A 12,670-nucleotide genomic window follows, 5' to 3' on the forward strand; every position below is an offset into this window, starting at 1 on the left:
TGAGTTTCAGAAGTGCAGACAGATCTTTGATGATCCCAGACTAGTTAATGGTTAAGATAGTGGGGAGGTTCAAGAGCCGCTAAATTAAATCAAAACTAGGTTCTTCAGGTTTCTGCACCTTCTGCCTGAAGGTAGTAGTGAGAAGAGGATGTGGCCAGAGTGATGGAGGTCCTTTGTGATGTTTTCTGCATTCATGAGGCAACATCTCACACAAGAGTCTTCAATGGATGGAAGGTTTGTGCCAATGATGGGCTTGGTTATGTCCCACTCTCTGTAGGCATTTTAGCTGCCGATTAAAGCTTGCCAAAGAACCATAGAACAATACAGCACAGAAACAAGCCCATTCGGTCTTTCTAGTCTGTGCTGAACTTTTTTGCCTAGTCCCATTGACCCACACCAGGTCCACAGCCCTCCATACCGCTCCCATCCATGTACTGTCCAAATTCTTCTTCAATGTTAAAATTCAGCCTGCATACAACAGTTCAGCTGGCACTCCCACTTCCACAACTTTTTGTGTGAAGATGTTCCTCCTCATTTTCCACCTTTCCCTCTTAACCCATGTCCTCTGGTTTGTATCTCACCTATGAGCACAGGAAAAAAGACTATAGAACAGTACAGGTCTCACGGCCCTTGATGTTGTGTCCGCCCATATATTCTTTTAAAAGTACTAAACCTTCTATTTTTCTTCCACCCATGCCCCTGTCTAAATGCCCCTAATATTTCAGCCTCCACCCTCATCCCTGGCAAGGATACCCAGGCCCCCACAACTTTCTGTGTAAAAAACTTACCCCTGACGCCTTCCCTGAACCTCCCTCCCATCACTTTGTACACCTGTCCTCTGGTGTTTGCTATTCCTGCCCTAGGAAGCAGGTGCTGCTGTCTACCCTATCTATGCTTATCATAATCTTGTAGACCTCTATTAAGTCTTCACTCATCCCTCTATGCTCCAAAGTGAATAGTCCCAGCTCTGCTCACCTTGCCTCCAATCCAAGCAAAATCCTGGTAAATCTCCTCCAAACCCACTCCATAGCTTCTACATCCTTCCTATAATGAGGTGACCAGAAATGAACAAAATACTCTAAGTGTGGCCTCACCAGAGATTTGTGGAGTTGCAACATGCCCATATTAATGAATCCCAGCATTCCACAGACCTTAACTATCCTATCAACCTGTGCGGCGACATTGAGGGTGTATGGATTTGGACCCAAGGCCTCTCTATTCATCCATTCTCTTAGCAACCACCATTTATCCTGTACTCAGCCTTCTGGTTTGTCCTTCCAAAATGCATCACCTCACACTTATCCAGATTGAACTCCACCTGCCATTTTTCTATATTTACTCTGTCTATTCCCCTCTAATTTTAAATGCCTCTTTCAAATTTCTCCTCATTCTTCTATGTACCAGGGAATAAAGTCCTAGCGTGTCTAACCTATCCCTGTAACTCAGTTCCTGAAGTCCATGGAACATCCTAGTAAATCTTCTCTGCACTCGTTTAAACTTATTGATATCTTTTCTGTAGTTAGGTGACTAAAACTGCACACAACACCCCAAATTTGGCCTCACTTATGTCTTGTACAACTTTACCATAACATCCCAACTCAAAAACTCAATACTTTGATTTATGAAAGCCAAAATGCCAAATGCTCTCTTTACAACCCAATCTTCCTGTGCTGTCACCTTCAGAGAATTATGTATCTGCGCTCCCAGATCCCTCTGTTCTATCGCACTCCTACCATTTAGCGTGCATGTCTTCTCAAAATGCAACATCTCACACTTGTCTGCATTAAATTCCATCTACCATTTTTCAGCTGGTCCAGATCCCTTTGCAAGGTCTGAAAACCTTTTTCACTGACAACAATGCCTTCAACCATAGTGTCATCTGCAAGGGGAGTCACGTGATGGAGTACTGGCCGGTAGGAGAATACCAGCCTTCTCCCGAAAAGAAGAAATAAAGAAAAAGCAAAGCCACAGACACACAAACCACAACAAATTAAAAATAAAGGTGTAGAGAAAATGGCACCAAAGAAAGAAAAGCCTAAAAAACAACGGGAAGAAAAGAAGAAGGAAAGACGTTGGAAGATAAAGGTAAAGGCCTTACCTGTACAAAGAGGTAGGGGCCCGCTGTGGAGAGAGGAGCCCGCTTCCTGAGGTCAGTGTAAACCCCGAGAGCAGGACTACAAAGAAATGCGCAACCGCGTATGCGTGAGGAGTCGCGCATGTGCGATGCGCACGACAAAAACAACACCGACGGGAAGGGGGACCAGCTGAGGAGTGGATCTCCACAGCTTGAACAGATGAGAATGACCTGACAGCAGAGCTCCCAGCAGGAAGACACAGAAAATAACAGGAACGAGAAGGAAGAAAGTGAAAAAAGGAAATCAGAGAAACAGCAGATGACCAGCCCAGAGGAAGAGGACCAACACCAAGACACCATTAATAAAAACAAAAATACCCAGCAAACTGAGATAAACAACCCAACAAGAAAGTCAGAAGAGACAGAGGTAAAGGATACAGATCCTGGAGTGGACTCAGAGGAAGAGGAGGGAGAACATCAAACTCTACACAGAGAAATGGAAGATGAAGGGAAGGGACAGTACATGGATAAAAAAAATTTCAAGAATATATGGAAGCATTAAAAGAATGGCTGACATGAGAATTCAGTGAAATAAAAAGAATAATAAAAGGTACAGAAAAAAAAGTGAATAGATTAGAGATGGTCATGACAGAAATAGGGAAAAGAGTAGACAAGGTGGAAGAACGAGAAACAGCCATAGAAATGGAGGTAGATGGCTTAAAAAAGAAATTAGAAGAATCTGATAAAAAAGTTAAAGAAACACAGGAGCTGTTAGCTCAGAAGATGGATATAATGGAAAACTATAATAGGAGAAACAATATAAAGATAGTGGGCCTTAAAGAAGATGAAGAAGGCAAAAATATGAAATAATTTATAAAAGAATGGATCCCCAGGGTCCTCGGAATGCCAGAATTACAGGAAGGAACGGAAATAGAAAGGGCACACAGAACATTAGCCCCTAAACCACAACCACAACAAAAACCAAGATCCATTCTAGTAAAATTCCTAAGATATATGACAAGAGAAAATATATTGGAGAAGGCAATGAAAAAAATAAGAGAAGACAAAAAGCCACTGGAATACAAAGGTCAAAAATTTTTTTTTCTACCCAGACATAAGTTTTGAGCTCCTGAAGAAGAGAAAGGAGTTTAACACAGCTAAATCAACCCTATGGAAAAAAGGCTACAAATTTATGTTAAGATATCCAGCAGTGCAGCAAAGCAAACTGTTCTCAGATCCGGAGAAAGCACGAGAATTTGCAGAACGCCTACAAAACAGACAGAGAGATGAAGAGATGAAACAAGAACAAGAATGATGACAAACTACATATAAAGAAGAAGAATAAAGTATAAGCAAAAAGAAGAAGAATAAAATATAAGTAAAAACTAAGAAGGGAAAGAAAGGGAAGAAAGGAAGTAAGGGAAGAATTAAGAGAGTGAGTTTTGTTATATGTGAAGATAAAAATCTTTTCAGGGGGGCTGGGTGGGGAAGAATAACAGTCACTGCGAAATCAGTTGACACTTGCGAGCGGGTTCGCAATCCAAATGGAGATGGGAGATGTAGTTGCCCGACAAGGACAAACGGCAACTCAGAGATGGGAGAGACTATTGGGGTTAAGGGAATTTTAGATGTGGGAATAGTGGAAATATTTTATGTTTTAGAAGTGTTGTCTTACAGTGTCTTAAAAAAAAACAGAAATGGATAAGGAGGGAAGGTGGTGATGAGAAAGCGGAAAGGAAAGGTAAACAAAGTATGAAATGGCCATGTTGAACTATATGACTTTAAATATTAATGGAATACATAACCAAATTAAAAGGAAGAGACTGTTAAATTTACTGAAGAAAGAAAAAATTGATATAGCATTCATACAAGAAACACATTTAACTTAAGTGGAACACAAGAAATTAAGGAGGGATTGGATAGGGCACGTAATGGCAGCATCATATAATTCTAAAGCCAGAGGAGTAGCTATATTAATCAATAAAAATGTACCAATCAAAATAGAGGAGGAAATAATAGATCCAGCAGGGAGATATGTAATGATAAAGTGTCAGATATATTCAGAATTTTAGAACTTGCTCAATGTATGCACACCTAATGAAGAAGATCAAAAATTTATCCAAGATATCTTTTTGAAGATTGCAGATACGCAGGGGAATATACTAATAGGAGGGGATTTTATCCTTAATTTGGACTCAAAGATGGATAAAACTGGAAAAAAGACTAACAGAAAGAAAATAACCAAATTTATGGTTAAATCGATGCAGGCAATGCAACTTTTGTATATATGGAGACAACACCCAAAGGAGAAGGAATATTCATATTATTCGGGTAGACATAAAACATACTCAAGGATAGACCTGTTCCTGCTGTCAGCCCACATTCAAGGGAGAGTTAGGAAAACAGAATATAAAGCTAGATCGTTATCGGATCACTCACCCTTGTTATTGGCAATAGAGCTGGAGGACATCCCACCGAGAATGTACAGATGGAGATTAAACTCCATGCTACTTAAAAGACAAGATTTTAGAGAATTCATTGAGTGACAAATTAAAATGTGCTTTGAAATAAATATGGAATCAGTGAAAAACAAGTTTATACTATGGGACGCAATGAAAGCATTCATCAGAGGGCAGATAATAAGTTATATAACTAAGATGAAGAAGGACTACAATCGGGAAATAGCAAGTACAGAAAAAGAATTAGCAATAAAGGAAGATACAACTAAAAGAAGAGAATTGGCAGACAAAAAAAAAATATGAAACACTACAAACATAAAGGTGGAGAAGAACATAATGAAGATGAAACAGAAGTATTATGAGCAAGGAGAAAAAATGCACAAAATACTAGCGTGGTAGCTTAAGACAGAACAAACTAAAAGAACGGAATTGGCACCGAGGAAAAAGGACAAAAAAAATTACATATAACCCAACGGAGATCAATGAAAAGTTCAGGGAATTCTATGAGCCACTATATTGAACTGAGAACAAAGGGAAAGAAGACAAAATAGATGAATTTCTAACTAAAATTGAACTACCGAAATTGCAAACAGAGGAGCAAAATAAATTAATAAAACCATTTGAAATAGAGGAAATACAGGAGATATTAAAAAAAAACTACCGAACAATAAAACGCCAGGAGAGGATGGACTCCCAATAGAATTCTATGAAACATTTAAATTAATATTAATTCCTCCTCTCCTGGAAGTAATGAACCAGATTGAAGAAACACAGAACATGCCAGATTCATGCAAAAGAGCAATGATTACAGTAATACCAAAGACGGGGAAAGATCCACTAACACCAGCATCGTATAGACCAATATCTCTACTTAACACAGATTATAAGATAATAGCTAAACTATTAGCAAACAGATTGGCCGACTGTGTACCAAAAATAGTAACACTAGATCAAACTGGATTTATTAAGAAAAGACAAACAACAGACAATATCTGTAAGTTCATTAACTTAATCCATGCAGTACAAGGAAACAAGACGCCAACAGTGGCAGTTGCCTTAGACGCAGAGAAAGCCTTTGACAGAGTAGAATGGAATTATTTATTAAAAGTACTACAGAGGTTCAACTTACTAGAGAAATATATTAATTAGATTAAAGCATTATATAAGGGACCATTGGTGAAGGTGACAGTAAATGGATATATATCAAACCAATTTAAATTAAGCAGATCAACTAGGCAGGGATGTCCACTATCTCCCTCACTGTTCCCGTTAGCTATAGAACCACTGGCAGAACTGATAAGAACAGAAAATAAAATAAGAGGGATAAAAATAAAAGAGAAGGAATATAAAATCAGTCTATTTGCAGATGACATCATAGTACACTTAACAGAACCAGAATTATCAATAAAAGAATTACATAAGAAATTGAAGGAATATGGAGAAGTATCGGGGTACAAGATCAACGCAAATAAAAGTGAAGCAATGTCAATGAATAATGCGGATTTCACAAAGTTTAAGAAAGAATCACCATTTAGATGGCAAACACAAGCAATTCGATACTTAGGTACATAACTAGATAATAATCTAGACCATCTATACAAACTAAATTATCAGCCATTAATGAAGAAATTACAACGCTTCCACCAGCGTTGTCTCCGCTCCATCCTCAACATCCATTGGAGCGCTCACACCCCTAACGTCGAGGTACTCGAGATGGCAGAGGTCGACAGCATCGAGTCCACGCTGCTGAAGATCCAGCTGCGCTGGATGGGTCACGTCTCCAGAATGGAGGACCATCGCCTTCCCAAGATCGTATTATATGGCGAGCTCTCCACTGGCCACCGTGACAGAGGTGCACCAAAGAAAAGGTACAAGGACTGCCTAAAGAAATCTCTTGGTGCCTGCCACATTGACCACCGCCAGTGGGCTGATAACGCCTCAAACCGTGCATCTTGGCGCCTCACAGTTTGGCGGGCAGCAGCCTCCTTTGAAGAAGACCGCAGAGCCCACCTCACGGACAAAAGGCAAAGGAGGAAAAACCCAACACCCAACCCCAACCAACCAATTTTCCCTTGCAACCGCTGCAATCGTGTCTGCCTGTCCCGCATCGGACTGGTCAGCCACAAACGAGCCTGCAGCTGACGTGGACTTTTTACCCCCTCCATAAATCTTCGTCCGCGAAGCCAAGCCAAAGAAGAAGACAAGACGATTTAGAACATTGGAAAGACTTACCACTAACACTGATAGGAAGGGTAAATTGCATGAAAATGAATATCTTCCCAAGGATACAATACCTATTTCAATTATTACAAATTCACCTAACAGAGAAATTCTTCAAGGAGCTAAAGAAAATAATAAGGAAATTCTTATGGAAAGGGGGGAACCGAGGATAGCACTAAATAAAATAACAGAATGGTGCAAACAAGGGGGCTTACAGCTACCAAAATTTAAGAATTATTATAGAGCCGCACAATTAAGATACCTATCAGATTTTTATCAAGAAAGGGAAAAACCAGATTGGACCAGATAAGAGCTAGATAAAATAGGGAAGAAGGTACCTGAACATATACTATATAAGTGAGATGAAAAGCTGGTGTAACATAGGAATTCACCAGTACTGCACCATCTGCTCAACATTTGGAAGAAGATTCATGTAGAAAGGAATAAAACAAATTATCAACTAGCAAAACTAATATTGATGCAAAATCAACTAATCCCTTTCACAATAGATAACCTTTCTTTTAGAGAATGGGAGAGAAAAGGGATCAAAAGAATAGAAAATTGTTTTTCGGGAAATAAATTATCATCTTTTGAACAAATGAAGGACAAATATGGTAGAACTCACAGTACAATGTTTGCATACCACCAACTGAAAACCTACTTGAAGGACAAATTGGGAAACAGACTGAGGTTGCTAGAAGGAAGCAATTTTGAATATGTAACTATAGACACAATGATAATTAAAAGATTTATAACAAACATGTACATCAAACTGCAAGAGAAAGAGAATGAAGAAACAAGCTGTAAACCCAAACAAAAATGGGAATAAGATCTAAACATAAAGATAAAGAATGAAACATGGGAAAAGCTATGCTCCGGAACTATGAGAAATACAATAAACACGAGGTTACGCATGATACAATATAATTGGTTACACAGGCTATACACCACGCCCGAAAAGTTAAATAAATGGGACCCAACAGTATCAGACAGATGTTTTCGTTGAAAGGAGGAAACGGGAACAACAGTACATGCAATTTGGGCATGTGAGAAAGTGGAAAAACTTTGGGAAGATCTAAACCAGGTATTAAATAAAATCACAAAAAGCAACATACCAAAAAATCCAGAGATCTCTCTTCTAAGTAATATTAGAAGTAAAGAACTTGGTTGGACTCGATTTGGATGGAGCACAAAAAAGATTTATTATGATAGCCTTAGCTGTAGCAAAAAAATGTATGATGTCAACCTGGAAATTAGAAGATGGCAATGGTACATAGAAATTAATAAATGTATTCCATTAGAAAAAATAACATATAAGAAATAACATCACAGTATTCGAACAAATTTGGGAACCGTACATGGAAAAAAACAGAGAAGTCCTACCGCGGACCTCCACCATCTAAAATGACAGAAGGAGAAGAAGACGAAATGAACTGACCCAGTATGTAAAAGTGGATGACACAAATTTCATGTTTATTTTTATTGTGTGATGACATTGTTTAATGGGTTTAATGTATCATATAGGTTGAATGTTGAGTGGGTGGGGAGGGGGGGAAAAGGGGAGAAAATGACACTGTGAATATTCAAGAGGGAAATGTTTGTGTGTACTTTGGTTAGTATGGTTCATAGTGTGAAAAATTTTCTAAAAGTTTTAAAAAAAACTACCTCCTCCAACAGCCTGTTCTATACACACCATCCTGTGGGGATTTTTTTTTAAAAACCTCTCCAATTCCTGCCAAATCTCCACCCTCACCTTGTACCTATCTTCTCAGGTTACTGACCACTTCCCCCTACTTCTGTGCAAAAGGCTCTCTGCTTTCACCCAATCTACCTCTTGTGACTTTGTACACCTCAGAGATAATCATTCATCCTTCTGCACTCCAAGGAATAAACCCCTTTGCCTGCAGCTCAAGCCTCTAAGTCCTGGCAACATCCTCATAAATCTTCTCTCTACACACTCTTCAGCTTGGCAACATCTTTCCATAGCAAGGAAACCACAGATGAACACGATCCCTCAAATGGGACCTCACCAAAATCTTGTACACCTGCAACATTACCTCCCAAATTTCCTACTCAATTCTCTGATTGAAGGCCAATATGCCAAAAGCCTTTTAGACCATCCTATCTATAATGCCACTTTCAAGGTACTATGTACAGTAGCTGTACTCAAAGATGCTTGTGCTGTACAAGATTCCCCAGATCCCTACGATTCACTGTGTAGGTCCTATCCATATTGCATCTCACATTTTTTGGTATTAAATTCCATTCCTCAGCCTGACTGATTGAGATCCTGAGGAACTGAGACTCTGCCTTCAGAGCAGGTGTCAAGATAGCCTTTGCTGTTTCAAGAGCCAAACTGTTTAAGGCCATCAGGGAAGCAAAGTGTGTGCATGCCCATTGCATTCATAGTCACTTTCTATGCATCAAGGACACGCAACGTGTGTGGCAGGGCCTCCAAGACATCGCCAACTATAAGACTACCCTATCTGCCTGTGCTTGTGATGCCTCCCTCCCAGAAGCACTGAATGACTTCTACGTGCGCTTTGAGGTGAGAAATGAGGTGGCTGCGAAGAAGACCCTCTCCTCCAAATGATCAGGTGCGGTGTCTTACAGTGGCAAGGTCAACCCATAGAAAGCTACTGGACTGGATAACATTCCCAGGGATGTGAGGGTAAGCTGCCAGATGTTCTCACTGACATCTTTAGCATCTCCCTGAGAAGAGCTGTGGTCCCAATGTGCTTCAAAGCTGCCACCATTTTCCCCATGCAAAGAAGTCATCTGTGTCCTGCTCCATTGACTGCCATCCAGTCACGCTCATGTCCACCATCATGAAGTGCTTTCAGAGGTTTGTCATGGGGAACATCAAGCTCCTGCTCCTCCATCATTGGATCCCCTGCGGTTCACATAGAGATCCAACCACTCTATGGACTATGCCATTGCCACTACCCTCCATCTAGCTCTCACCCACCTGGAAAATAAGGACAGGTACGTTCAAATGCTGTTTATTGACTTCAGCTCAGCATTCAACACAATCAGACCTCAGTACCTGATAAGGAAGTTGAGGCTGCTGGGTCTAAATTGGAACTCCTGTCGAGGAGACCTCAAACAGTTTGGATCAGTAACAGCACCTCCAAGACCATCACTATGAGCATGGGCTCTCCAGGGTTGCACACTTAGTCCACTGCCATTCATTCTGCTGACCTATGTCTGTGCAGCTAAACATAGTTTCAACCACATCATCAAGTTTGCTGACAACACAACCACGGTGGGCCTGATCAGTAAGAATGATGAGTCAGTATACAAAGATGAGGCATAGGGCCAACAACCTGTATCTGAACATTTTTTTTAAAAAGATGGTTGACTTGAGGAGGGCCAGGGGATCACTTTCTGCTGACCATTGACTGCTCGACTGCTGAGGTCGTCAAGAGTATCAAGTTCCTTGGAGTGCACTTGGCAGAGAACCTTATCTGATCCCTTAACACCCTCAATTGACAAGAAAGCCCAGCAGTGTCTCTACTTGCTGCGAAGGCTGATGAAAATTCATCTCCCACCCTCCATCCTCACTAGATGCTACAGAGAATGTATTGAGAGCACCCCTGTGCAACTGCATCACCACCTGGTTTGGAAGCTGCACCTTCTTGGGCCACAAGACCCTGCAGAGGATAGTGAAGTCAACAGAAAAGATCATTGGGGGCTTTTACTACCATGATGGACATCTGCAACACATGATGCAGGTGAAAAGCAAGAAATATTGTGAAGGACTCCACACAACCCTCAAAAACTTTTCTCCTTTCTGCCATCTGGTAGGAGGTGCTACAGCACTCGGGCCCTTGTGTCCAGATTGGGGAACAGTTTTTTTTTCCCCAAGCATCAGGCTCTTGAATTCCTAGAACATGTGTCGATAATGTACATGGACTTTTATTGTATGTCTTAATATTTTAACTTCTATTCTAACTTGCATTTGTGTAAATCTGCTCCATGGTCCTGGAGAAATGGAATCTCATCTTTACCATGCACTGCATGGTATAAACGAGAAATAAAGGTGACTTTACTTGATTCTGCTGTGAATTTTGGCAACCATCTTCACTATCCTCAGTACCACACACATTAGTGTCATCCACAATCTTGCCTATCATGCCATTTAAATTTTCATCTAAATTATTGATCCATTCTGCTATCTCATCTGGGATCCCCTGTGATTTTACCTTCCAGAAAAGCTCATTTGGTGAAGCCATCGAGTGTTGAGGCTGATAATAAACAGTGGTGATATCATGGACAAAGATAGACATTTCAGAAAATGATTTTTAAAAAAGTGTTGACAGATCTCTGTAGGTCAGGCAGCATCTGTGGAAAACAAAAGAGAAAATATTTTGGGCTGGAAAGGAGACAGAGGGATGAAGGGAGAAGAAAGAAGGGAGGGACTTACTGGAAATTGGAGATATTGATGCTGTCTGGTTGGAGATTGTTGAATGGAACATGGCGTTTTTCCTCCATTTTATTTGTGTCATCAGCTTGAGGCCCATGGACAATATGTTGGTGTATGTATAGGATCTGGAATTGTTCTGGCTGGATACTGGAGGTCCTGGGTGTCCCAAGGATCTCTGAGATGCACTGGGAGAGACAACTGAAGAGGAAGTAAAAATTGGATTGGCCAAAGGGGCAGGTTTCAAGAAAGATAAAGATGGGAATGGTTTTAAGGGAATTCCTGAAAGAACATAAAATGCTCGTGTTGATTAAAAATGATGACAAAAGGTTATTGTAAAGATTATACCAATGTACACATTGCCTTTTGCAGAATATCCCGAAACAGAGCAATCAACTAGTGAAGAAGAAAATGGTAAGGAGCTTTAAAATAGGGGAAAGTAACATGGAATTAATTCTGTGAACCCACCCCCACCCCCTCACCCCTCCCTTAAATATACTTGTGGATAATTGGCCATTTTGGACTGATGGAAATGCACTTTGATCCCTTGTCCTTCATTTATTTGTCCCTCAGTTTGGATGCCTTGGGTTCAAGAAGGAAGGTAGATATCCTGCTGCTTTTCCCTTCAGCCACATTATCAATTCTCGAGGTCGGGTGGGTTTAGGATAAAAGTGACTCATGAAAACTGCAACACTCAATGTGTCCAATGTTACGCATTATTTTAATTCTCTTGAACAGGTAACTTTTTGGATCTCTTCAAGAAGGAAGTGGAGAATGGACTATGGGTATTGTTGACAAGACCAGCATTTTATCACTGATTTTTGAAAATCAGCTCTTTCAAGGTGGGGACGAGCCTTCCACTACCACAGTCTGTGGTGAAGGTATAATTGTGGGCTGAGGGCTAGTGACTTCCAGGATTTAAACCCAGTGATAGTCAAGGAATGATGAAGAAAATGGTGTGATTTAGAAGATGTGGCATCTTCAGGCATCTGCTGCCCTTCCAGGTGGGAGGGGTCACAAGTCCAAGTGCTGCAATTGCAGAAACTTTGCATGGTTAGTACACTATTGCAGCATCAGTGCCCTGGATTAAAATCCACCATAGTCTTTAAGGAGCATGTACATTCTCGACCTGACCACATGGATTTCCTACAGATACTTCCATGTTCCAAAGATGTAGGTTATTTGGTCACATGGGTGTATTTTGGTGGCACAGGATCATAACGCAAGCTGTATCTAAACAAATGTGCAAGATTTTGTAGATGGTACTCATTGCAGCAAAAGGGCTTCAGTTACTTGCTCACCAGACAAAGAACTCTTTAGCAGGGGCTGGGGTGGGAGTTTTCAGCTGGCTATGGTGGTGCTGAAGAGGAGGTTCACCAGACTAGTTCTGGAAATGGGGGTTAGCCGATGAGGAGAGGTTTATAACCCTTGGACTATTCTCACTGGTAGTTAAAGAGATGAGGGGTGAACTTACATAGAAACTCAAAATTATCA

General features: G+C 40.6%; 1 protein-coding gene across 17 annotated transcripts in view; it reads right to left on the reverse strand.

Moving 5' to 3' along the window:
• LOC138742284 (ephrin type-B receptor 1) overlaps nt 1-12,670 on the reverse strand; it is a 507,783-nt gene that overhangs the window by 329,407 nt on the left and 165,706 nt on the right. The gene's annotated exons all lie outside the window — the stretch shown is intronic.

Source organism: Narcine bancroftii, chromosome 9 (assembly GCF_036971445.1).
Source record: "Narcine bancroftii isolate sNarBan1 chromosome 9, sNarBan1.hap1, whole genome shotgun sequence".
NCBI classification, from domain to species: domain Eukaryota; kingdom Metazoa; phylum Chordata; class Chondrichthyes; order Torpediniformes; family Narcinidae; genus Narcine; species Narcine bancroftii.